The 26392-nt window shown below is 53.8% G+C and overlaps 1 protein-coding gene across 3 annotated transcripts in view; it reads right to left on the bottom strand.

Moving 5' to 3' along the window:
- The window catches only part of ZNF423 (zinc finger protein 423), a 332888-nt gene that overhangs the window by 161162 nt on the left and 145334 nt on the right, over nt 1-26392 (bottom strand). Inside the window, exon 1 of one of the 3 annotated variants that reach the window (XM_058707784.1) lies at nt 1473-1774. The exons of the other annotated variants lie outside the window; for them this stretch is intronic. The gene's annotated coding sequence lies outside the window, so the exon portion shown is untranslated. Of the gene's footprint in view, nt 1-1472; nt 1775-26392 lie in introns of those variants that run through there. 3 annotated transcript variants of the gene reach the window in all.

Consider the following 26392-nt stretch of genomic DNA (forward strand, 5'->3'; position numbering starts at 1 on the left):
AGAGAAGACTGGTAATAAAGCAATAAATCATCTATAATAAGTCAAGTGGCACAATGAAGAAATGTGGAGCAGGATGGGTGAGGTGCCACTCTAGACAGGTGACAAGGTGATACTTGAGCAGAGACCTGGAGCAAGCAAGGAAGCAAGCCAGGGTGAAATCTGGAGGAAAAGCATTGCAGGGAAGGGGACTAGCAGGTGCAAAAGCCCTGAAGCTGGAGGAGGCTAACTTGGGTACATTCCGAATCTCCATTCTCTGAGATGCCAACACGAGGCTGAGACTGAAGGCACTTGTCCTGCCCTCAGAGATCACGGGCTGAGCTACTCATTCCCACAGGGACCTAAAGTCCAACCCCACATTGACTCACTGTGTGACCTGATGCCGGTCTCTCAACCTCTCTGATCCTGGTTTCTTTCGGCAACGGCTACTTGGGGCTGAGCATCCTCCAAGAAGGCACTGCCCCTGGGGTCCTCCCCAGTCTGCCGCTCTGTGCAAAACACACCAACCATTCTCACACCCGCGCCAGCAACGCCACGCAGGATTGGTACTCCTGCCAAAATAGCTATTAACCCAGTAGCCAATAATAACACGTTATCCTATCAATTTGCTTCTGAAACGCTGTGTAATTGCAGAACCCAAGTTTGCCACCTCGGTAGCTTGGTTACGACATAAACAGAAAGAAACTCACCAGTTCCTTCCCCAGGAGAACAAGTGGTTGGCCACGACAAACACCCACTTACCACCCAGTCCCCCCACCCCACGGGGCCCCACGGAATCCATCAGGAATCCTGGTCTGCTGATCAATAGTCCGGAGACTTGTCTCCCTGTGCTCTTGGCATGTTATCTCTGTGTTGGAGAGGAGACCAGAGCCTGGGAGGTGATGGCTCGGGGCCATGCTGGCTTTGTGGGTGGCAAGGTCGGGCCCAGAAGCCAGCACTCCGGCAGCCTCCCGGCTCCTGGCTAGAAACCACATGGCAGGAGAAGAGGGGCAGACGTGGGCGGAGGGGGGAGGGAAGGCGGGGAGAGCCTAGGCACCTAGGGGCCAGCAGGCGCTCAGGGTTACACCAGCCCAAGGGACACACCGACCATCATCAGAGACAGACCCAAGCCAGGCCTCCACACAGGAGACAGAGAGGCCAGGAGGCCACCGGGTGGGGCAGGGAGAGAAGGGCAGGGGAACGAAAAGAAAGCCGCGCCAGACCCAGAACTCAGGGTGCTCCCCGAGGAGCCCCCCGCCCCTGACGATGAAGGGCCCGACTCGGATCTGACACACCACCACCGATGCCTCCTAGGCCCTCACTTTTCGTCGTCCACTCCAGGAAAAGTTTCCTTCCTTCTGGATTAGATTCCACTCTGAGCGAACATTCCACTTCCCAGCGAGCTGGAGCCTCTAATGGGACTCTTGGCGGTCAGTACAGACACCAACTGGCCTGTTTTATTCATTCTTCCCCTCCAACCCCATCCCTCCGCTTACCTCTCCCCCTGCTCACCAGGGCACCCCAGGACAAGTTGGTGGATGCCCTTGTTCCCGGCACCCAGCGGCAGGGCAGCTGAGGCTAGAGAGGCGCTTCCCGCTGCCCCACTGGTGACCTCAGCCCCAGGACACATCCCCACCCTCGGCCTCAGCCGGGAAAGGATGGGTCGAAAGTGTGCTGCTCCAGCCGCGGTGCTTGGCGGAGCATCCAGCAAGTGGGGAGAGGAAGGGCCTCGGGGAGGGTGGGGAGGAGGAGGCAGAGGAGGCCAAAGGCTCGGCCACTCAGCCAGATGTTGACCCAGTTGAGGGCCCCAGGCCCCAGGGGCTCCGGGAAGCTCTGGCTCCCCACCTCCCACCCCCTGCCGCCAGCTCCAGGATTCTTGCAGAGAGGGGGGCCCGGGACAGCACCGCTCCCATGCCTGTCCCTGAGGTCGGGGTTAAAGAAGGAACACAGAGAGACGCTCAGGGGTTGCCAGGACAGGGTGGGGGACAGCCCCTCAGGGGCCCCTGGGTGGGGTGGGTGGGGTGCCGTCTGCAGGAAGGAGCTCTCAGCAAATGGAAACCAGGCCTCGGAAACTGGCCGGACCACAGCCACTGCACAGCTCCAGGGGAAACCCCGCTGCTCGCTCAAAGGTGCCCCAACCCAGCAAAAGATGGTGTTAAAAATGAAAGGGCAGGGAGGAGGTCAGGCAGCTTAGGAAAGATTAGGGGGTGACAGCTGGAGGCACCCACACAGGCCCTCCTGTTCTGTGCTCTGAACACCCTTCATTGTTGGCACGCTGGCCCCCAAGGCCTGCTTGCCTGTGACTGCTGTAAAAAGTCAACTCCCGGAGCAATTACCCCCCTCTGCTTCCCTCCGTGGGGCCTTCACTCAGGTTTCCAGCAGCGTTGAGCTGAGCTGTGTCCCGGGCCTGGGGCTCAGGCTCACAATGGGCCAGGCAAGCATGAGTCCCCAGCTCCCACGACATTCATTTTGGGGATCCAGCCCTCAACACTGAATCCTCACTGCACATGAGTGAGGAAGAGAGATCAGGGGGTGAGGAGGTGGCCCAGGGCCCCACGGCTACGGCTGACCGTCAGGGATCAGTGGGACCCCTGGGCCCTGACATCAAAAGCTTGGGGTCTAGCAGACTGCACTGAGTGTAAATGCCATCTACCCATTCACTCACTCATTCAGTCATTCATTCGATCGCTGGTTAGGTTATTCGACAGAAGTTGGTGATGCGCTTCTGACCCACTAGGCACTTCAGAGCTTGGGATGCAAGGGGAATAGGCAGGCACAGCTCTTGCCCCACAGGCTTCGTGCAGGAGGCAGAGGTCCTATAATCTGTGATCCTTGCTACGACTAGAGAAGTCCCGTGAGGGAACGGGGCTTCCTAGAACAAGGGAGCTGGAGAATCAGCCAAGGGAAGGAAGCAGGGATGCAAAGAGAGGCTCAAGTAGCAGCACAGCATGTGCAAAGGCCCGAGGTGGGACTGAAGTCTGTGGTCGTTTCCATCAAACCTCTGCCCCTCAGCCAGCTCCTCACTCTCAGCAAAGGTGGGCGGCCTGAGCCCAGCAGCCCCGCCCCAGCTCACAGACTCGGGGAGCCCCCCAATGGCACCTCTAGCCACTACGCCCATACTGGAGCATGGCTTTCCCAGCCAAAGTTCTTGTTAAAAATGTTTCATATGTTTATTTTTAAAAAGGGGGGGGGGGGGATGGAAAGAGAAAAGGGAGTCCTGAAGGTCTTTTTCTTTCCAGAAAAAAAAAAAATTTAATAAATAAATAAAACCTCAGGAAAAGGGCATGGAAAGGCCTCTGCATCTGTAACCGCTGAACAAATGAAAATTAGCTCATTTAATCAGCTCCTCATGGCCTGGCTGTCCCGAGTGGGCCCCAGAACACAGCGAACTTCACAGCAGAAACTCGCCAGCCAATGTCAGTTTATCCTACAACAAAGGGATTTTCTAAATAGCGCGATCAAAACGCAGTGAAGGCCGCGGAGAGCTGGGGACCCAGAACTCGACCCCCCAGATCCTGGTGGGCCCCCACCTCCCAGCTTCATCCCTTTGAATGGAATTGTTCTTTTGGCTTTTGTTCTAATTATCTAAACATGTGTGTAACTCTGTTCTACAAAGACTGTTTTAACCGGCAAAGAGGGTAACGCCAGCATCCCCTCCCCATCCACTGCTGCGGCCCCTGCCCCAAGCCCCACACCATCAACCCCTCCCCCTCGCCCACCACCACCAGCCTCCAACCCACGCATAAACACACACGCACAGACGCCCGCACACACCGTGGTTATACCACACACGGAATTACACACACACGCAGTTCTGCACACGGTCACACGTTCACACGCAGTTACATACGCATAGTTACACACGCACAGTTGCACACACGCACAGTCACATACACGCGCAGTTACCTCCACCACACGCAGGCACACAATACACACAGCTCTGCAGTTCCTGCCTAACAGCTGGAGGTGGGGGAGGCGCAGCTCGCCAGACCCCCAGGGAGGGCCGCTGTGCACACACCTGAGGCCCAGGCTGGTAGCAAGGACTCTTATTTCCCTGGAGTACTTTTTCCACGCAACTTGCCACCTGGGCTAAGTCATTAGGGCAACTGAGGAGGGGGGAGCAAAAGGCCATGGAAGGGGAGCGGGGGGCCAAGGGGAAAAAAGGCATGGGGGTGCACGAGGCCACGGTGAGCACGAGCCAGTGGCCGCTCCCGGGCTCCACCGCCAGTGCTGGGTTCACCTTCCCTTCCCAGTCAGCCCACCTGCAGTGTGTCCAAGCCCTAGGTGCCCAGTCCCACGGGGAAACAAGGCAGGCCGGATTCAAGTCTTGGCTCTAGCCCTCACCAGCTCAGAGACCTCGCCTCCCCTTCTGTAAAATGGGAAATGACGGCAGCTTCGCAGAACGGTCGCGTTGATTAGAGATGCAGGCTGCGTAAAAGTTTGTGCTGGTTCTGTTTGTACGTGCGGACACAGAGGCCCAGAAGGACGGTCACACACACACAGGATCGGTGACACAAGCAGATGACAGCTAGTTGTTCGGTAGCTTTCAATTTCTTACCCAATCCTAATCCCCAGTGTGAAGAAGGGGAACTGAAAAAATGAAAGAAAGAAAGAAAGAAAGAAAGAAAGGAAAGGAAGGAAGGAAGGAAGGAAGGAAGGAAGGAAGGAAGGAAGGAAGGAAGGAAGGAAGGAAGGAAGAGAGAGAGGAAGAAAGAAAGAAAGAAAGAAAGAAAGAAAGAAAGAAAGAAAGAAAGAAAGAAAGAAAGAAAGAAAGAAAGAAAGAAAGGTGTGAGGAGCAACCGACCAGGATGATGGGAACGTCCAGAAGGTTTCTGACCCAGTCTGATGACATCTTCCAAACGCCTTCTCTATCTGATTTTCACAGCAACACCCTGGCTGAGTGCAGTTATTATTCCCAAGCCACAGACATGGAGACTGAGGCTGAGAGGGCTGAGAAGCCGAGGCTGGTGTCACAGCGGGGGGTGGGTGGGATGGGGGGTAGGGGGCAAGTGGGTAAGCACGCTGGCAACGGAGTCTGCTGGGCACGAAGCTGCACACTCGTGCCCTGGCCAACTGCGTTGCCCAGCCTGCTCTGTAAACTGCAAGCTTTCCTCTGGCAGGACTCCTGCCCGGGGCTGGGGCTGGGGAGCAGGAGGAAATCCCACCCAAGGAACTCTTACGGTGCACAGGGGCCAGCAGCTTCCCTCTGGCTCCCCGGGGTACAAGAGCCACAGACCACCCAACCCAGACCCAGGAGGAGACCCAGACCCTTTCCCACACAGTGGCTCTCAAAGGCCTTAATACCCCACACCTCAGTGCTGGGGAGGCGGTAGGCAGGGACTCATTTCCATTTCAGACTTGGAAACCGAGGCCCACAAGTGGTAGGTGTGGATGGCTCCAGGGGCCACAGCCTTCGGGCCAGCTCTCAATGGGAACAGAGTCTGCGATTCCTGAGTCCTCCCAGGCTGGCAGGCCAGCCAAGACAGAGTCAAGTGGCAGGAGAGTCAGAGCCACCTGAGGTAGCCTTGGTATGTGCAGGGGGACCTGGGGAAATGGCTCCTTTGCTAGCTCATCAATGTCTGCAGATCCCACATCTTGCAGGTTCCCCCAGCCCTGCCCCCAACAAGCACTAGGCCACAGGAGGAAAGAAGCATAGGCAGTGGAGGCTAAGTGCATGGACTTGGATTGAATCTCGACCCTGTCACCTACGTGCTGTGTGACCTAGGGAAAGTAACCTCCCCTCTCTGAGCCACAAACCTCAACTGTAAAATGAAGACAGTAACAATGGATGCCACCCTCCCGGACTTGAGGGTTGAAGGGGATGATGTCTGGGAAGTATTTAGCTCAGTGCCTGCCCCAGCTCCCCAAATGGGAGCCCTCAGTAAGCACGGGGAATAGGGCAGCAAGAGTGAAGAACGCTCTCAAATCTACCTCATCTCCCCCATAGGCTTCCCTAGAGGCCCAGGCCATCATACCCAGTGGGCAGAATTCCTTCTTCTCTCAGACTCAGGAGGACGGTTGCCCCGATAGACTCCTTGTAGGCTCACACTCCACTCAGCTGTCCCTGAACCAGCCCAGCAGGCAGCTGATGGGGCAGCTCAGAGCATGTGGAGTGGCCAGACAGACCTAAGAGGGTGCAGAACCTTCCTTACAGTGTCTGGGCCCAGGAGGCAGGAGCTGGACCCGGAAACCCCTCAGAGAGCCCCAAACTTCACTCTTACTAGAAGGATTCAGAAGAGAACCACAGAAGGAATCAGTGGTGGTGTTGTCACCCCCCACCCTGGCCATGTCACCCCACACACAGAAACCTGGCTGGTCTTGCTGGCCTGCTCCTAGGCCACATGGCCCTGTCCAGCCTCGCTCCTGTTCTGAGCCTCAGTTTCCACTCACTGGGGCAGCAGTGAGGGTCAGGGGAGGGCGTGGCTGTAAAATGCTCTGTAAATGCAAGGTGCCCTGGCCACAGGCAGGCTGACTGGGCACGACTGGGTAGGAAGGGGAGGAGATACCAAGGGCAAGCTCGACCCGCCTTCTCCCCTAAATCCGGGCAGTGGCCACAAGGAATAAAGAGGCTCACCCTGGAGCTGGGTGAGCCCCCACCCGCCACGGCGGGAACCCCAGAATGCAGGCAGTGGCTGCTGCCACTGGGCAGCAACCTCCTTTCTCTCCAGCACAGAGAGGGGTGGCCACCCGACATGGCACACGGCGCATAGTAGGTGTCATCGGCTGGCTGACGTCTTGCTTTTACAAGACACCAGTGCAGACGCTCACAGATCACAGCCAGGGAGAAAATGATTGCTCGAAAAGAAAGTGGACTGTGTCTGTGCTTGTCAAGCTCCAGCAGTTGGCCCCGCGAGGCATCAGACCCCTCAGTGCCATGGCCCAGGAAGGGTGAGAGGGGGGATCTGCCCATTTCACAGGCCACCAGGGGTTGTCCCCACCTGTCCGAGTGGCCGCAGACAGGCTCCTTCCGAGGCCTGTGGGAGGCACAGGGACACAGAGTCAGGAGCCCTGATTTCCAGTCCCGGCTCACTTCTGCCCCTATGCCATCCCCAACAAGGGACTTCCTCTGTCCAGGACCCAGTTTCCCCAAGTGCTCCAACTCCCTCTGCCCCAAATGCTGGGAAACAGAGTGAAATGGCACACTGCCTCACTCTGAGCCAACAGAGGCTACAATTAATCTGAGGCAGGGATTTTCCTAATTGCGGAGTTTTACAACCCAAACAGAAAAGATGAAGTACAGCTAGCTAAAATGCTGGCTTGAGGCAAGACATTTAAAGCATCTTTTTAAAAAGTCGGTGTGGTATGAACAAAATTGCTCCTAGAGGACATGAACAGAGTCTTTGCCCAGAAGAGAGTGTCCAGCTCCCTTAGGGGTCAGGCCAGAAACACTGGGAGGCAAACATCTCAAAAGAGATGTCTTATTGGCGGGCAGGGGGTCAAAAATAAATATATAAATAAAGGGAGGCTCACCTCTGATTTTCCTAATTGCCTTCCTTTGCAGGCAGATGTGGTTCTACACCCCACAGCCCCTCTGGAAGTCGGTGTCGGAGCCAACAGGATTCCCATGACCAGGAAAGCCAAGCATCCCTCACTAGCTGGACCCAGCCACCCAAGGGGAGCGGAGAAATGGTGTCAGCATGCACTGGGTGGTGCCCCTCCAACACAAGGATGCCTGCCCCCTGGAAAGGCAGGACAGGCTTGGCAGCAACCACGTCTGAAGCAGACAAAAACCATGGGCATCGAATTCCAAGGTCAACCCCCAGGGCCCGGCCAGGCGTTGGCCCTTCCTCCATGTCCCAAGTACAAATCAACCTGCCAAGAGGCACCCCACGTCCTGCCCAGGAGGAATGAGACCGTGGATACGCACACATGCACGCGCTTCCCGGGACAGCTTAGAGGCAAATGAAGGGCCCCACCCTGCACAGCCGAGAGACAGGAAGGAAGGAAAAGGCAGCTTGGTGGGGTCAGAGGGCATCTCCACCTAATGTCTACCGCGCATGACCGTGTGAGTCTCCCCAGACGCCTTGCGTTTGCCAGTCCACAACCCCTGCCCTAAAGCCTCAAAGCCAGATGTGTTCCAGAATTCAGACTCTTTCAGCTTCTAGAAAGGCAATACAGTGGATTTGCTGAGTCTCTGGGAGCATCTCAGAAGCAATGAAGCATACTGATGTCAGCAGCAAACACAGATATTCACCAACGTAACTTAAATAAAGGCTATAAATAGCTTCACATCAGCCAGGTCATATTTTGCTGCCAAATGAGCTACCAAAAAGAAAACAAATTTCAGATTTCAGGCTTTCTGAAATTGAGGACTGTCAATAAGGGATATATGGAACTACACTGTCTCTTTAATCTTCCCAGTGACCGCACAGGGGAGGAAGTTAAGAAGTACTTTCCCTGCAGTCACACAGCACGACTATGGGGGTGGCCGTCTGGCCTGAGGGACTGTGTGCTCCGCCCAAGAGTGTCCTATAGTTGCCCAAAGTACTGAACCGCAGTTTAAGAGCTTCCTGAAGAAACACTCAAGCATCTGTGTCTGACCCCACAGCGTCCACAGCCCACACCACCACATGTGCGGTGTTCAGGCCAATCCCCGCCAGGAGGCGCCCTTCAGACCCACACAGACCCAGGTGGCGTCCCCACACCTGCCTGGGCCCTTTCAGGAGCCCAGAAGCCCAGGGGTGGATTTCCACCAGCAGGTGAGGCTCCCTGCTCCGCCCTGATGCCCAGGTAATTACTCCCCACCTGACACGGTCTGCACAGATTATTTTACCTACAACAAATACACTCGGCACATCCCCAGTCTGGGAGAACAGGCACAGGTAATCCCATCTGACGGAGGCCAGGGGTTTCCAGCAGGACTCCCAGAGGGCTGGGACCCCATCCTGTCCAAAAGATGTGGGAACCCCACAACTCCTCGGACGTACTCCTGGTCATCCCTAACGTCCCTTCCTCGGCACGTTCTCTTAACTGCAGGGAAAGACTGTGGCATGGGCAAAATCCTGATGCTTCACTACCAAACAATCATACCAATAACTTCATAGGCATTAAGACACTCCCACCAGCCAGAGCAGCAGCGTCCAGCCCTACCAGACATCACCCTGGACCATGACCTTGTTAAGGAGAAGTACAGCATTGAGAAAAACCTCCAGCTGCAGTGCTGGACCATGCTGTCACTGCTCTGATTTCTAATTAGAACTTGAAGCAGGTGCCTTTCTTCAGAAACCCAGTAAGACAGAAGCATCAGGTCGACGGCTCCAAACGTGGGTACGTGTGTGTGCACACATACATGCCCACACACACCATGCATGCATGCACACGTTCTGCTTCCTACCTTTGCTGCAAATCCCACACTAACACCGGTGAGGACTCACCAAGTTCTGGGCACTGTGTGTGGCCAAGGAGGAACCCAGAACTCTACATCCAGGGTTTATTCTCTGGAGAATAAGAAAAATGCACAAACCAAGGCAGACTATGTTGGGATCACAAAAGGGTCCTCATCAGGTCCAGAGTGCCCAGTTCTGGGTGGCCTATGTGGGACACCAAGAGGCAGATACATCTTGTGTTAGGTCTTCATTTACGGTAAAAAATTAAAGGTCAAGGAGAGGGTAGAGAGAGCGTTCTGGGCAGAGGAAATAGCAAGAGCAAAGGCAAGAAAAGGCAGCTAACATGTTAATGGAAATTTTTCCAGTTGATAGATAATAGGTAAATGTGGATACAATGGGAGTTCCATTATGTGCACTTTTAACTTATGCGAATTTAGCTATTCGTTCAGCAAAAGACGGAGAAATGGCTGTTTAAATAATGTCTGGGATTCCCTGGTATTTCCCTTCATGAGCAGGTGTCCGGGAGGAGTATGAAATGAGGAAAGAACTTTGCTTTTCCTTTCACCATTTATGTTCCATTGGCCTCTCCCGCTGCAAGGGTCTCGGCATGCCTAGGGACTTCTAGTGTGTTCTTGGGTGACTGGTAGCCCAGTTTATGCCTCCACAAGAGTCTGTGATTCTGGCCATGTGTAAATGACAAACTGCAGCTGACACGTACACGTACGTTGTCCACTTTATGAGTAAGGAGAATGAGGCTCCCAGACGTGACATCACTCTGCTGGAATCATGAAACCAGTAAGGGACCCAGACTACACCTGACCACCCCCTGAATCACTAGGAGAGAGATATGAACACAGCTGTATTTCAGCAAAATAACCAGGCAGGAGCCTTTCAGTGAAATGGGACGAAAAAAAAGCAAAGGCCAGAGGCCCAGTGAGGAAGCCACTGCAGCAACCCCCCTCTGGAGGAGCTAAGGGGTGGACTGTAGCAATGGGTGGCACTCCCAGCCTTGGAACAGACTGGAGGGCCTGGCAGGGGTGCTCCAGAGAGGAAGTCCAGCACTTGAGAGGTTTTCTGTAATAACTCCAACCTGTGAGCTCCTGGCGGCCAAGGGGTCTTGGGAAGGGACAGCCCCAACCCTTCCCATCCTTCATCACCTGCTTCCCCCCACCCCTCTCTACCACTCCAAGAAGCCCTGGCAAGACCATCTTTCCCACCACCCAATGGGACAGGATGGTGGGTAGACAACTGGAAAAGCACTGAAAGTGGAGGGTGAGGCCCACCACCTGTGGTGTGTATTCATCTGCTCCCAAAATGATGCAATGCATTTCTTCACGCCAGCATCACAGGGTTGTGGAGAGAGTACCAGGAACAAAATCAAAACTTCCAACTAGTCTACCAGCATGCTGTGAGACTCTGGAGACATCACTTAACCTCTCTGAGCCTTGGTCTCCTCTATCATCTGTTGATTCATCCATGCAACAAACATACAGAGGCCCCATTATATGCCAGGTGCTGGGGTAGAATAGAGGTCAGTCAGCCAAGCTTGAGTGGTTCAGGGGTCCAAAGCCTGCATGGATGCATGTCAGGAGTTGCACGCTCCCACCCATGTGCTGGAACCATTACCCTGGCCACCTTTGACTAGAAGAGGAAGAGTGTTGGGAATTCTAGAGAGTTGAGCCACTCCCAGGATGCCCTGCCCGCCGGGCCTGCCGCCCCACCACTCCACGGTACCGTCAGCCCAGACCGGGCCCAGGGAAACTCAGGAGCCTGGCTGCCATGGCCTCCGCCACCACGGCTGCCACCGCCCCGCCCCCCTCCAGCTGCCTTTGAGCCTGCTGCTGCCTCTGCTCATTTCCAGGCAAATGTTCTAGTTAATTAAAACACACCCAAGTGCTCACACGCACATGAAGCCAAGCTACAAAATCGACTCTACCAACAGCAGCTTCTCTCCTCCTGCCCGGGATCCACACAGGCAAGGGAGGTTTCCAAAGCTGTTGCTCCTGGCACCAAGGCTATGCTCGGGCGATCCTACAGTGCACACACGTGTTCATGCACACATATACATACACGAGTGTTCCACACAAATCTGTGTGCAGGTGTGTGACACATATGCCCATGGACACGTGCATGCACACACTCACACACACCACAGTACTCCCTCCTCCAGGCAGTCTTCTCCAGCTACTTTGGCCCTCCAGCTCTGAACATTAGCCAAGATTAGTAAATAAACACTTGCAGCACAAGGGAATTAATGACTTAACAAATGAATCAATTGATCATTGATGCAGTCAGCAAACAGGAACAGCACAGCTCTGGCCCCAGGCCCGATGTCGTATGCTCACTGGATCCACAAAACAGACTGAATTCCCCAGGGAACAGGAAATGCAGGTGCACTGGGAACGGGGTTGACCTCTTGTCCTTCCACCTATGCTGTGGAGCTCCGCCAGGCACTAAGAGGGACACGTACACGTGCAGGTGCATGTGCACCTGTGATGTGCACTGGTGCACGTAACCAGAAAACTCCCCTTCCCAGATCTGGACATCTTTACCCACCAGTAGCTGGCAGGAGAGGGCCCTGGGCATCGTGGTCAGGAGATGGAAAGCAATCCCTTCAATGGGATCCAGCTCCCAGAAGGGAAGCAGAGCATGTCTGATGGTCCACTGGACCTCCTGGCCTTCTTGGCCTAAGACAGATACATAGCCATCGCAGGGCACAAGGCAGGTGACTCTAGGTGATAAAATAGCCAAGAGAAAACAGCTAGCCATCCTGCCCCAGCAAGCATTTCTCACACACTCCACGTCCACCAAGACCAGCAAGATGGTAGGAGCCATGAACAATCATATTCTTGACAAGCATTTGACACCCATGCAAGAATCCAGCCACTCACAGCCCCAGATAAGGCACGGCAAGGATTTCCATTTATGGAGATGGGGGGGAGCTGTGCTGGGCACCTCAAGCTATATCACACAGACAACTGACCTCTAACTCACGCTGTGGGGCTGGTAAAGTTTTCTGCAGAGAGCGAAAGACGTGGGAAGGGATATTTAGAAAGCAGTAGAGTCAGTGGACTCAGAGACATCCCTGTCACCCACTCAAAAGGCAGTCTTGCACCAGCAACTCAGCACTGCCTGCGAGTTTGAAAGAAATGCAGAATTTCAGGCCCCACTTGGACCTGCTGACACAGAATCTGCATTTTAACACATTCCCTTAGTAACTGTGATTATTCAAGAATGAAATGAAAATTTTTTTTCTTCGAATTTATGTCTTTTACTTTTCAAAAGTCACTAAGCTGTTAGGACATATTGTCCAGTTCTTTGGGCCTGATGACTTTAACTTAGGTATTTCTTTTGGCTTAGGGGTGCCCAGAAAAAATCACCAAGGTGTCACGAACCAAGAAAGTTGGGAGCCTCTGAACTCTGTATGAGGCATGGTCTAGGTGACATGGACACAGCTGAGAATAAGACAAAGTTTGTGTCCTCATGGAACTGACAGTCTGGTGAGGGAGCTGGATAGTAACCAATTAATCAAATGATTACATAAGATGTTAGGTAATCAGAAATGAATGATAAAAATAAAACAGGGTGAGGTAGTTACCGGCCATCCATTGTGTGTGAGCCCTGCACTCCTACTCTGTCTTCTCCATGTAACCCTGTCCCCATGCCAGACACGTTTCCTCCCTTCCACTCCCATATTCGGCTAGTCACCACGTCTTGTCCACCCTGCCATCAGCCAGGTCTCAAGTCTGTCCACCAGACTCCCCTCCTTCACTGCCATCACCTGAGTTCAAGTCACTGTGGTTGTTTGGCTGGTTGACTGACTGGCTGGTTGGTTGGGTGGGTGGGTTTGGACCACTGCTGTGGTCTCCTAACATGTTTCCCCACTCTAGTCTAATCCAGACATAGTAGCCCAAGGGCTCCTTGCAGAACACAGGACTACTCACCTCACTGCCCTGCTTAAAATCTCTTTGAGGCCTTCCCACTGCTCCAAGGTAAAGCCCCTAATCCACCCTATAGGTCTGAAGTCATCTTTCCCTTGGGCAACAGGAGACTTCTCCAGCCTTGGAATTAGATTAGATCTATAAACCTCATTTCTTTTTCCATATTGACTTGCATGTAGTACTTGCTTTTTATCCATAGCAAGCACCAAAACCTCAGTTTTGCAAAGCTATGATGTCATCAAAAGGAATATAGACCAATCTGACGTTGAAATGGTGGACAATCCTGGACTAGCAGTTCACTTCATGTCCAACAGATGCTAAGTATCGCTATGTTTCCCTTGAAATTTTAAAATATATCACAGAGCTCCTGTGGGTTAGCTGTGACGCCCTGAGGTACCTTGACACACAGTTTGGGGGCCAATCTCAATTATATATTGAATGAATGAATGGATGGATGAATGAATAAATAAATGAGAAGCATCATGAGAATCTGACGTGAGACATGAAAATCAATCCTCACTCCACACACATGTCCAGACACCTGGTGAATGCTGCTGGCTCAAGAATACCAGCCCTGAATGCTTCAGAGCCCATTAGGTCCTCTCTTGGGTCTTAGTCTTCCCACAGTATTCAGGTCAGGAGCCATCAGGTACACAGGTCAGGAGCCATCAGTATATAGGCCAGAAACTATTAGTAAGCAGGTCTTGAGCCATCTGCCACTTGTAAAAGCACAACCTTTAAGCCAGACAAGCACCTGGTTCATGAAGGCCAGTGCAGAGAGACAGGGAGGGAGAATTTTCTAAGGAATGTTCATATCCCACTGCACATCAGTCAGCTCCATGGAACCCCAGAATTGGAACAGCAGAGCCTAGTCCAGTGAGGTGACCAAAAGGCTTCCCCAAATTTGAGGGTCAGAGGCTCAGGTCTCAGGTGAGCAACGCAGGAACAACCACATGGGGAACCTGGTAGGAGTCCCAGTAGGAAGGGAGGTGAGAAACGAAAAGTACGTTTGGAGGTAATGGCCGAGCACCAAAGGCTTCCTTTGTCCTGAGCAGTAGGGGAGGCTGCACCAGTTTGTGGAAAATGAAACCCACCAGCATCCAGACTAAACCACTTCCAAGTTTAAGTGCAAAATAAAACATGGGTTCTCTTTGGGCAGCTTTCTTCCCCCAGGCAGCAGACGAGCGCTTCTAGGGGTGAGGAAAGGGGAGGAAAAACTCTTGTGTATGAACACTGTCAAGTTTACGTTGGCAAGAGATTTCAGAAAGAAAGCAGGGTAGATTCACAAACCTTGGCATTGGAAGTTTGGACGGGGAGATTAAATGGCAGGGTGTGTGCGGCAAAGCAGAGGCTAAGGAGACCTCAGACCAGATTGTTTTTGCCACAAATGTCAGGGACTTCAAAGTAACAGTCCGCCAGTGAGGGGAGCCCGCGGGCACGCCCAGCCCCACAGCCTCCACCACCGCCTCCAAGCGCCTGCCTGCTCAGGGTTCCTGGAGGCCCCTTCCACACGTAATCAGCTTCCAACATTGGGATTCCTTCTGTACCTGACACGGGTCCTGTGCCCGCCTCCCATCTCCTCACTGGTCTGCCTCCCCTCCCTTCCTGCTCCTGTTTCTACTAATTCCCACCCCTTCCCAACCCCCCCCCACCCCCCCCACCCCTACCCCCCCCACCCCCGCTTCTCTTCCCTCACCCCCTTCCCAAGTCTGCTTGCTCTTCTTTCCATTTCCTTTTCTCTTTACCCTCAGGGGGTCAATCCACCTCCCTGTCCGCCCCCACCCTCACTCCCCAATCCTGAGATTGAGAAACATCTCTCAATCGCCCTGTCCTGCCCCACTCCTCAGGCCCCTTGCTCAAATACAAGAAAAAGGAGCCAGGAAATGGCCAAGTTGCTGGGCTTGTTGTGACCCACGGGGCTGACCGAGCAAATCCCATCCCACCCGCACAGGGAAAGGAGGGTGGGCCAGGGGCTCCTCCTGTGCACAGAAGGCCCAGCCACAGGGAAGAGCCTAGGGCTGCCAGACCCTCCCAGGCCGCGGATGCAAAGCCAGGGTTTGGAGCAACGGGGAGACCTGGGAATTCCCTTCACCTCCCTCTGTAGCAACTGCCCCGGCCTGGGGTCCCAGGAGGGGCATTGCATCTGGCCAGAACAGAACCTCTGACAGATGGGATGTCGCTGAGCATGGCAGGAGGGCCGGAGAGATAGGAGGAGAGGGGAGAGCAGGCTTGTGGGGGTGCTGAGCTGACAGAAGCAGTGGAGGTCGGGTCACGGAGAGTGTGAACTCCAAAGGCACGCCACCAGCTACAATATCTCCATCACTTCCTGGCTGTGTGACCGTGAGCAAATTATAACTTCTCGGAGCCCCAGTTTCCTTGTCTGTAAAATGGGAATGATGGTCACTGTACCCACCACACAGGGCTGTTGTGATGAAATGGGGTGCTGCCTGTTGTAAGCACTCTACAGCTATTACTGCTGTGCCCTGTGTGGTGGCTGAGTGGGTATCAGGGCTTCAACAGAGTGGCCACCTGCATGGCCCACCTTAGGGTGCCCACCCCTCTGGGAGAACCCCCTCCCACTTGGACACCTATGTCAGGCAAGGGATCTCAGGGCTGAGAGAGCACCCAGCAGCTTGTCTCCGGCTTCTGACCCTGATAAAGAAGGGACCGTTCTCCAGGCCACAGAGCGGCTGTGCCCAGAGGACTGAGGACTTGGCCCCACCACCTTCTGTGCTCCTCACCAATTAGAATCTGTGGACGGGAACAGAGGGAAGCCTGGCACCTCCACTAACCGTGCTCTCTGACCTTTCACTCAACAACACTTAACTGAGCTCTTCTGTGTGCCAGCCAGCAGCAGCTGTGGCTGAGGCCAGGGTGACCCTCATGGACCTGACCATGGCATATAGAATGCAGACAATGATCAGACACACACCAAATACGTGTAACATCACCACTGGGGTAAGAGCTACAAAGAAGAACTTTTTTTTTTTTAATATGTTTTTAATGTTTGTTTATTTTTGGGAGAGAGACAGAGACAGAGGCAGACACAGAATCTGAAACAGGCTCCAGGCTCTGAGCCGTCAGCCCAGAGCCCGACACGGGGCTCAAACTCACAGACTCTGAGATCACGACCAGAGCCGAAGTCAGACGCTTAACCGACTGAGCCACCCAGGCATCCCCAAAGAAGAACTTAACATAAGTGTATTCTTGTAAATCATATTCACACTTGATATAAGTAGATTCCTTCTTTTGAATCCCAAGTCTTGGAATGTCAGAGATGGATGAGATCTACCCTCAACTTCAGATGGGGAAACTGACACCCAGAGAAACAAAGGGCCAAGTTCACTCATAGCAGGTCGGTGGCAACCCAGCACTAGGACTCAGTTCTCCCCACCCCAAATTCAGAGCTCCTTCCTCTCTACCACAAGGCACATTGAGAACAGTCCCCCAGGGAGGCCCAGGGTCTGAAGGAAACTTGGAGGAAGAAAAGCCTGGGAAATCCCAGTGTGCTGGGAGTGATGCCGAGTACTTGAGCCACATAAAGTGGATCTTCATGCAGACGTTAAGAGCAGCTATAGGGACCAGACTCTAAAGGCGAGTCAGACCATGACCTCACTGGACAAGAGAGCAGAGAATAGCAGATTCCCTCTGGTTATAATCCTGTGAACCCACATGTGTGAGGACAAGGACTAAGAGAAAGGATAAAAGCAGGAAAATAGGGTGTTTGAATAATGACGATTTTTTTTCTCAAAATTCAACTAACTGTTGCCTTTCATTCACCTACTGAATTCTCAGGTTATAAAACTATAATAACATGGCTAGATATATCAGGAATATTTATTTATTTATTTGAGAGAGAGAGAGTGCATGCATGAGTGGGTGGGGGGGGGGGGGGGGGAGGAGAGAGAGACTGAGACAGAGAATCCCAAGCAGGCTCCACACACTTGGAGAAGCCTGACATAGGGCTTGATTCCACGACCCTGGGATCATGACCTGAGCTGAAACCAAGAGTCAGATGCTCAATGAACTGAGCCACCAAGGAGCCCCATATTATAGATATTCAAATTCTCCAATTCCTCTAGGGTGAATCAAAGGGATTTTTATAAACTATCATGAGGAAGTTCATGCCATTAATCAGCCCAAAGGTTGGGTGGTGAGAGAAATGGGGCAGAGATGAAAAGACCCCAGGCCGCAAGCAAGAAAATCATCCATATACATGGTACACTGGCCTCCCCATGGTCTGCCCAGACCTGGTCATGCTTCTCTTGGAAACTCTACTTTGGGGATGATGATGAAAAAGAGAAGTTGGGCCTCTCAAGGTGCTGGTCAGGATATGAGTGATCCCTTGACATCGGCTGGACTCCACGGAGCAAATCTGGGGGAGCCACCTTGAACTGACAGCAGAAATTCAGCTTGTGAATAATTGAAACCCATCTGGGAGCCCCGTCTTCCCAGAGGATCCCACTACCCAGAAATCCTTCCGCAACAGGAGCCCCTTCTAGGCCCCGCCCACCAGGCTAAGCAGGATTCCCCTCCCACTCCACCCCAACTGCAAGAGGGAGCTGCAGAGAGCAGTGGGTCATAAATGGAGGTGTCCTGTCAGGTGGTGGAGAGTCAAGGGTCGGCCACCAGGCTCTGTACACACCAGGCAAAGCAGATTTGTGTGCAGCTTGGACGGCAGGTGGAAACATACAGCTTTGCTGCATCAGCCCAGAAAGGCACCATCAACCCGGCGGCCGGCTCTCCCCAGCCTCAGAGGCCCGGCCTGGCCCACCAAGAGGATTTACAAGGGAGCAAGGAAACCTGGACAGGCCGCTCCCATCCAAACACCATGCAGCCCAGCCAGCCAGGTACGCAAGCTCAAGGGCCAGCAGTGGGCCTCCCTCTAGAAGGCGGGGAAGGAGGCAGCCCAGGGCGAAGTCTTCGAGGGTCAAGTAGCACCTGGTCCCAACATGTCTGAAGTGCTCTGTGGCCTCCTGGTGCAGGCTCCCCAACACACACTAACTGGGCTCAACTGGGGACAGAGCAGGGGCAGTCCCGGCCCTCAGGCAGGGTGGGGTCTTGCGGGGCAGCCAGCTCTGGCTCCTTGGACTGGCACCACGCTGTCCTCACCAGCTTTGCCTCCAGGACCCTGGCCTGGTCCAGTGCTGCCAGAACAGGGGACAGACCTCTCCACCACAATCCTGCTCCTCCTCCAGGCCTCCCCACTTCAGGGAAGACCTCTCCGTTCACCCTGCCCAAGCCAGAACCCCAAGAGTCTCCCTAGCACCTCACCCTCCCTTGCCCCCAGCTTCTAGTCCATCCCCAACTCCTGTTGATTTTGCCATCTAAAAAGCTCTCGAATGTGCCCTTTGTTCTGTCTCCACTTCCACCACCTGCACCATCTCCTCGGCTTCCCCACCCAGCCCACACCCATCTTCCTCACCCCCCAGCACCCCTACCTTGGCCCACAAGGCCGTTCAGGGGTCAGCCCCCACCCCTCTCCATAGAGCACCCCATTGCTCACCACGCTTCCCAGTACTGCCCGCCGACGGTCCTCCAACTTCCACACACCCGCCTGCGTTGGGGTCTTTACAGCTCCTCTCTGGACTGCCATCCCCGTTATTTCTGTGCACTCTCCCACCTCACTTTAACATCACTTCTTCAGAGAAGCCTCTGCTTCTCTCTCATGTCTCACACTCTTCCTTCCAGACACCCACATGCCTCTAATGCCATATGTAGCAATGTGACAATTTGTCCATTGTCCTCCCTTGTGCACTAGGCCTGACTTGCTGACCATTGTATGGTCACAGTAGGTGACCAATAAATATCTATGGAAACATTACTGTCTGAAGAACCTGGGACTTGAGCCTGGGGTAGGTAGGCAGGAAGGCCAGCCACGGACCCTTGGAGGAAATGCACCATGAGCACTGTCCAAAGAACAAGGCAATTCTTACGAGGGTCTGTTCCATGGTAGCAGGATGTGTCCACACCCTCACGAGCACCAAACACTCGGTGGCAGTGACATGCGGCCTCAGACACCGTGTGCAGAACCTGCCCAGCCCAGCGGAGCTCACTGCCAGGAAGGCCTCCTGCAGCCATTCTCAGGCCACCAGCCCCCCAGTCTGTCCCACGAAGAGGCTGTGGAACGATGGTCAAGCCCCTCCCCGCCCTTCCGCCTAGCTCTCCGTGTGCTCCTACAGCCCGGTGCCCTGGGCACCCCCTCCCTACCTCTCCACCCAAGGCTGTCCCACCTCCCAGGCTTCGCCTTCACTGTCCTCCGACCAAGAAATTTTCCCATCTCATCTCAACCCGAATTTCAACCCTTGACAACCTGAATTCCTGGCTTCTCTTGGAAATATGGAAGGAAGCTTGGGCAATAGCGGGCTCAGCCCCCAGCCCAGCAGTGAGCACCAGGAGCTGAGGCCCAGCTGTACCCCCAGTGGGCACGCAATCTCCATCGCCCCGTCCCGCCCTGCCCAGACCCCACCACCACCCCAGCTTGCAATCCCCAACTTAGCCACACGCCAGGCCCCGGCACAGACTTCTCCCAATCAGGGCCATCTCTGCCCTGTTCTCATCTCTGCCCAGCCCACAGGGCCTACTCTGGGAGGTTCTCTGCATCTGCTCAGTGGGAGCTGAGGAGCTGGGATGGGGGTACAGACATTTGAGATGGTGACACCCGCCCCCCCCGCCCCCGCCGCCCACCTCCCCCGTCTGCCCAGCATCTCCATTTCATCCGGGTTCATATACCTTACTGGTTCATATACCTCCTCCTGCGGCTTGTCCCTTATAGTTTATTAACATCCACTAATAAACAGTGTGTGGGCCTCCCACAGTGTTGCCGAGAGAAGCCCAGCTACGCGGGCTAAGCCTTCCCTGTCCTGCTCGCTCTCAGCACATCTCCGACCATAAGGGAACAATTAGGAAAAACTCCCTCCAGGTTATATTTAGAAAGGGGTGGAGGGGAAAACGCTTCCTCTAGTAATTTTCATTCAGTTGCACAGGACTGCCTGTCCCCACCTACCCCCGGGCCAGCACCGCAGGGCAGGCGACCGCCTCTCCCTGAACACGGGGTAAAATCAAGCCCAGCCTCGGCCCAGCCCTGATTATGCCCGTGTTTAAAAATAAGATGTGAAAGATGCATTATGTAAGACCTGTAACACTCTCCTGCCCACCTCCGACTCTGGAATCAAAGATCATCATTTCTGCCATCAAAAAAGAATGAAAGAAAAGCAGGAACAATGAAAATAGCCGCCCAACATGAGCCAGATCAAAGCCATGGGCACAGAAAATGAGGAGCCAGGGGGGCCTTTAATTACTGCCTGCCTCCTCCGAGTCGTGTGGCGAGAGGGGAGAAGAAAAGTTTTGAAGGCCACCAGGTTCCGTCCTGCTGCGGCTCCTGTTTCCACCACCAGCACCAGTTCCCGACAAACTCACGCCTTTCATTTCCCTCCCTTTTTTCCCTCCTTTTGCTCGGCCCCCCACATGCCAGACAGGACTCCCGGACTCCCCAGGGCTCGCTGTCCACCAGCAGCGAGAGCTCAAAGGGGCTCCTCGGAGACCCCAAGGAAGGGGCACTGGCCCCCTCCGGAGGCCAGAGGCCACAGGGACTCCGGGAGGGACCCAGGGACCCACCGTGGGAGCAGATGCCGTGGACCATGGTGACTTTTTTTTTTTTTTTTTTTTTTTTTTGCAAGTCTCCCTGGTTGAGAGGGGGAAAAAAAAAACTCTTCAAATTCACATTGGGCAGGGCTCCGTGGGGCAGCAGATCAAACCTGAGGACCGGCTGTTTGAGCTCAGCGGCAGAAAAAAGGATTGCCCAGGGACTGAGCTTAAGTAGAAGCTGGATTAGACTTCAAACGCAGACTCCCCCTTTTTCTACACAGCAGACAGTCATGGCTAATATTGCAATATGGACTCTAAAAATGCATTACAAATAACTTACTCTGGACCCAGACTTGGGCCTTTTGTATCAAGGGGAGGAGCTAGGGAGATAATTTCGACAGAAAAGGCACATGGGAACCCGCCCTCTTTCTCAAAAGCGGAGGGAAGTCCATCGAGTCTTGGGCCCAGGAGACCACCTACAGGCCCCATGCGGGAGCCCATTCAGAAGAGGCCTTGCTGGCGGCCCGGGAGGCTCTCTCGGAGGCTGAGGGAGGCTCGGGTCTTCCCCAGTTAGGAGAATCCAGGTGTGTGTCATAAATGAAGAAATGCCAGGACCGGGTGACAAAACAGCAGCACATTTAAAACATCTAATGATTTAAATAAATCACTGACATTCTTAAAACACATACACAAACCATGGGGTGTAACTGTGTTATTCACGTGATAAATGAGTGACTCATTGAAAAAAAAAAAAAACTTGCAAATTCACAGATGGCGGGCATGGGAACAGGAGACAAGTTCGACGTGGTAGGATTTTCTACTTGCAAAGCCTTCAGGATAATCCTGTGGCTCCTGGGGGTCCGGAGGCCTGGGCTGCTGGCAAGGGTGCTCCAGATACCAGGATGAGCCTGGGCTGGGCTGGGACGGGCCAGCCCTAACTGGGCTCCCAGGGTCAGCACGGCAGGGACCAAGAGAGATCCTGGCCATGCACACAGGCACAGAGGTAAGGATCTGGAGGCTTGGGTGCAGGATAAGGGGCATACGTTCCTGTTTGTGTACGATGGCGGGGAACACGGGTCCAAGATGGTGAGGTATGACAAAGAATTGGGGCAAGGATATGCTGCTTTGCTAGAGAATTCTCCTAGAGTGTTTCCAGAAACACCCAAAGCCCACCTCCCTAAGATGACACCTCCCTGTGACCGTCAGGGGTTTAGCAATGCCTACTACGTCCGTGACATGGACAACGGGCCTGGGTCCCCTCCCTTCCCTCTAGAATGCCCAAGAAGAGGTCAGTATTCCCTCAAGTGCGCATCCACCATGGGGCACTCATGGGGGTCCCAGAGGCATGTGGCGCCATGGCTGGAATGTCCAGCGTAACTTTACAAAGGGCAGCAATAGGCTGGGTGTTGCCAGGAGGCGGCCTGGCTGGAGATGGGTCTGTGAGGAGCAGCTGGGAGGGCTGTCCTTCCCCAGACAGCTGGGAGGGATCCTCCCTTACAATGGCCACATCTCTGGACCCTACCAGCCCCCAAGGGACTCAGCTCTGTCACACAAGGTAACTCGGCAGTTACAGCACTGTGGGCAGCTCCTCTCCAGTGGCCTGGATGGCTCCATGCAGCTTCACCTACCATCCACTGGTGAAGGTTCTCTCTTCACACCCTACTGTACCCCCCATCTCATCTCTTTGGGGTGACCTGTTCCATGCCAAAGGAAACAGAACCACAATTCACCGACTGCAGCCCCAGTGTGCCAGGCAGGGTGCTGGCCCTTCACACTCACCCCTCTGAATCTCCCATCACCATGCAAGCGAAGCTTCAGCGGCCCCATTTCACAGAGGGATAAACTAAGGCTCACAAATAGGTTAACTGCCAAAGATCACGGACATAGGGCAGAGAAAGAATTTGAACACAGAAGCGTCAAGATCTGAATCATCTGCTCTTGTTTCCATGGTGTGACATCATCTCCCAAAGACTCTCTAGAGCTCCCACCCTATCAATAATAACTATTATATTATCAGGGCGCCTGGGTGGTTTAGTTGCTTAAGCATCCGACTTCAGCTCAGGCCAAGATCTCATAGCTCGTGAGTTCGAGCCCCGCATTGGGCTTTGTGCTGACGGCTCAGAGCCTGGAGCCTGCTTCAGATTCTCTGTCTCCCTCTCTCTCTCTGCCCCTCCCTGGCTCGTGCTCTGTCTCTCTGTATTATTATTATTATTATTATTATTATTATTATCTTTGATAAAAAGGTACAAAAAGGTTCCAGAGGAGGCACAATAATGTACTGATGGCTAAGCAAACAAGTTATTCATGCCCCAAAAAGAACTCAAGACCATGCCTATTAGAAGCCTCAATGCAAACAGGGGTCGGGTGGAAGAGGGTGAGAGGGAGAGGGAGACTGTCAAACAAGGAGATCGAAAGATTGTGCCACTTTTCCTCCTTTTCAGAGGACAGGACAGACACATCAGCCACCAGCTTTCAAAGCAGAAAAATAGAAAATTTAGGGGAACTTCCTCCCTACGCTCCCCACGGCCCAAGACTGAATTATGTGGCCGGGTCCAGGCCCAGAGAAGGCCCAGCAGAACTGCAACCAGCTTGGGGGGTGGGGGACAGTCAGCCCCAGGGGTCTGGCCGTGGCAGCACCAGGAGGCTGGAAGTGGCAGGCTGGGGGATGGAGCCATCGGGCAGGGGGAGGAGGCTCCAGAGAGGGGCCAGGAGGTCTGCAGGCAAACTTAATGAATTCCTGTGAGCCGATTCCTGTCTGGCTGGACGCAGACCCTGGGGACTGTGTGGAGACGGGGCGGGGGGGGGGGGGGGGGGGGGGCGACCTTCCCCAGAAGCCATCGGTTCCAGCCTGAGGCACAGGCATCTGATCAGGGTCATTGATTACTTCCTTCTCGGAAACAGGCCCGAGGCTGTTGACTTTGGGCCTCCAGTCACCATGAGGGGGTCTGCAGGGGCCATTCCTTAGTGGGGAAGGATTTGGCCAGACCAAAACAAGGGGGGGGTCCTTTAGAAAGGATGAATACAGCTCACAAAGATATACTCAGGGTCGATACATATGTATATAAAGAGTATGTACAAAGATATACTCCAGTCTACCAAGGTTCTTATCTCTTGGCAATTCTGGTCTCTGAAATTTCTAACTTGTAGAAAGAAAATGCCACCTTCTGGGCCTCTCCCCGCTGCAAAGATGCCAGAGTCCGTGCACATCTCACTCTGCGCAACTGAGGGACCACGACCTTGGGTTTCTGCCGTGTCCTGGCTGCGCCTCGGTTTCTTGATAGGCAAGAGGATCCCCGAAGCATGTATCTAAGACAGACATTGAGGGCATTAAAGGATGAGGTATCTGAGAAAGAGTCAGCAGGGCGGCTGGCACAAGGTGAGTACCAGTAAGTGGCCTTGTAATGATGATTAGCCTGCAGCAGACACAGAACAATTGCTTAGCTTTCTCTTGATGTAAGGAATAGGCACCTGCTGCCCCACTGCCCCATTTCTCATGCAGAGTACGTCACCTGTGAGTATACGCACCCATGGGCCAGAGGGAGACAATAAGGTTTTCTCCCTCCGTGTCCGGTCCTCCTGCAGAACGCTGGCATGCATCCTTGGTGCACAGAGCTGCCAAGCCCAAGACCCCTCAAGAAAGCAAGGCTCAGTGAAGCCAGGGAATAGGAGCCACTGGACCCAGTGGCTCCCACCAAGGACCACCAACACCTGGACCCAAGCATGACCTCCCTCCCCCTCCTGCAGCTAGGGCATAGAAGTCCTGAAGCCACCTCTCCATCTTGCTGGCAATCAAGTACAGACCAGCCACACAAGGGAGAAGGCTCTAGAAAGGGACACAAGGAGGGGGCTGGGCAAAGTTCGACCCTTGGGGTAGACAAGCCCCGACAAGCAAACAGATACCCACCCACTGGCAATATGCCGGATTAATATGCAGTCTCTCTGCGGAAGATCTTATTATCCCTGCTGTTTAGACAAGAAGCTAAGACTTAGGAAAGGTATCTGATCTTTATGTCCTGAGCACAGCCCAGGACTGTGTCTGGCATATAGTAAGTGCTTGATAAATAGTTCTTGAATAAATGAATAAAAAATAATCGTAGACTCCCTCTGTGAGTTCCATAAGGGCAGAGACCACGACTTACTTGTTCACTTCTTGTCTGAGGGCGAGCGCTCAATGGACAAGTGAATGAATTAATGAAAATAGTAACAGCTAACATTTACACAAGTGCTTCTCATGTGCCCAGCATCACTCTGAGCGCCTTACACGGGATCCCTCCCTCGATTCTCACAACAAACTAAGTGGTGTGGACTACTGGCCGTGTCATTTTGCAGATGAGGAAAGTGAGGCACGAAGAGTTAAGTGGCCTGCCCAACATCACACAGTAAGTGTGAAGCGGAACTGAAATTAGAAGCCAGGCAGTCAGGCTCCCGAGCCCGTATGACACACGAACAAAGTTCAAAGGATGCTTCCTGATGCTGGGGGTGGAATACACCATGCTTTTCAGCCCGTGCACCGTCCATCCCACCTTCCGTAAAAGCAGTCCTGTCTTCTTCAACTGAACTCTCCTCTCTGTGTGATTCAGATACCCCCAGGTCTGGCCAAATGGCATCCCCCAGCCACCAGTCTGGCCTGAGGTGGGCACGTGACCGGTCTGGGCGAACCAGAGTGGATTCAGAGGCTTTCCTAGTAGTAGTCAGAAAAGACAAGCTCTATCTTAGCAAGGAAGATGTGAGGTTGGAGCCACCATGGGGAGGGAGATTAACTGCCCCTCTTAGGAAGAGCCTGGCTCAGAGTGAAGCCAACGAAGAGGACAGTGAAGACAAGAGAACATGGGACGTGAACTCTCAAGGATCCATCCACCAAGGTTTGCTCTTGGGCCAGTTTGAAATGTACTTTTGTGCTTCAAACTACTTCGCAAAGCACTTTTTTGCCCACGGGTAAAAGCATCCAATCTCTGCCCCTCTGCAAGCATGCCCCTTGGCATGCCTTTTCTTCCCATCTCCTTACACTCGTCGGATTTCCAAGGGTTGACTGACCTACGCCTTCCTCTCCTGCAAAGGCCACTCCGCACACAAGACCCTAGCTGGCCTCCGAGCCAAGGGAGTGGAGGCCCTGCCCTCGTTCCTTCCAGAAAGGTCACTGATGCCTTCTCTCCAGGACAGGCACCGCCACCCCCTCCAGGCCACGGTGGCGGTGAAGGGAACCAGGTGGCCAGTTTGGGGTGACCCCAACAGCCTCTTGGGGCAGTGCTAAAAGGGCCTCTGGAAATCCTCATGAACATTTCCAAAATACAAGATATGGTCCAATATCATGTGAAGAAACGAGTCTCCGCAGTTAAGCAAAAGCTGGCAAACACCGCCCACCATGTACGTGCATCTCACAACTGCTGAAGACAGGAGGATACGGCCCTCCGAGGCATGTCTGGCTCCCAGCCAGGCATCCCACACACCCACACCTGCGGCTCAGACCATCCCTTCCCCTCTCTGGGCCTCTTCCCCACTCTACACCAAGCAGGTCGGACCAGTCATCCCTCAGTCACCTTACAGAGTTTTCTTTTGTTTGGG

This window comes from Neofelis nebulosa, chromosome 17, assembly GCF_028018385.1.
Source record: "Neofelis nebulosa isolate mNeoNeb1 chromosome 17, mNeoNeb1.pri, whole genome shotgun sequence".
Taxonomy (NCBI): Eukaryota; Metazoa; Chordata; class Mammalia; order Carnivora; family Felidae; genus Neofelis; species Neofelis nebulosa.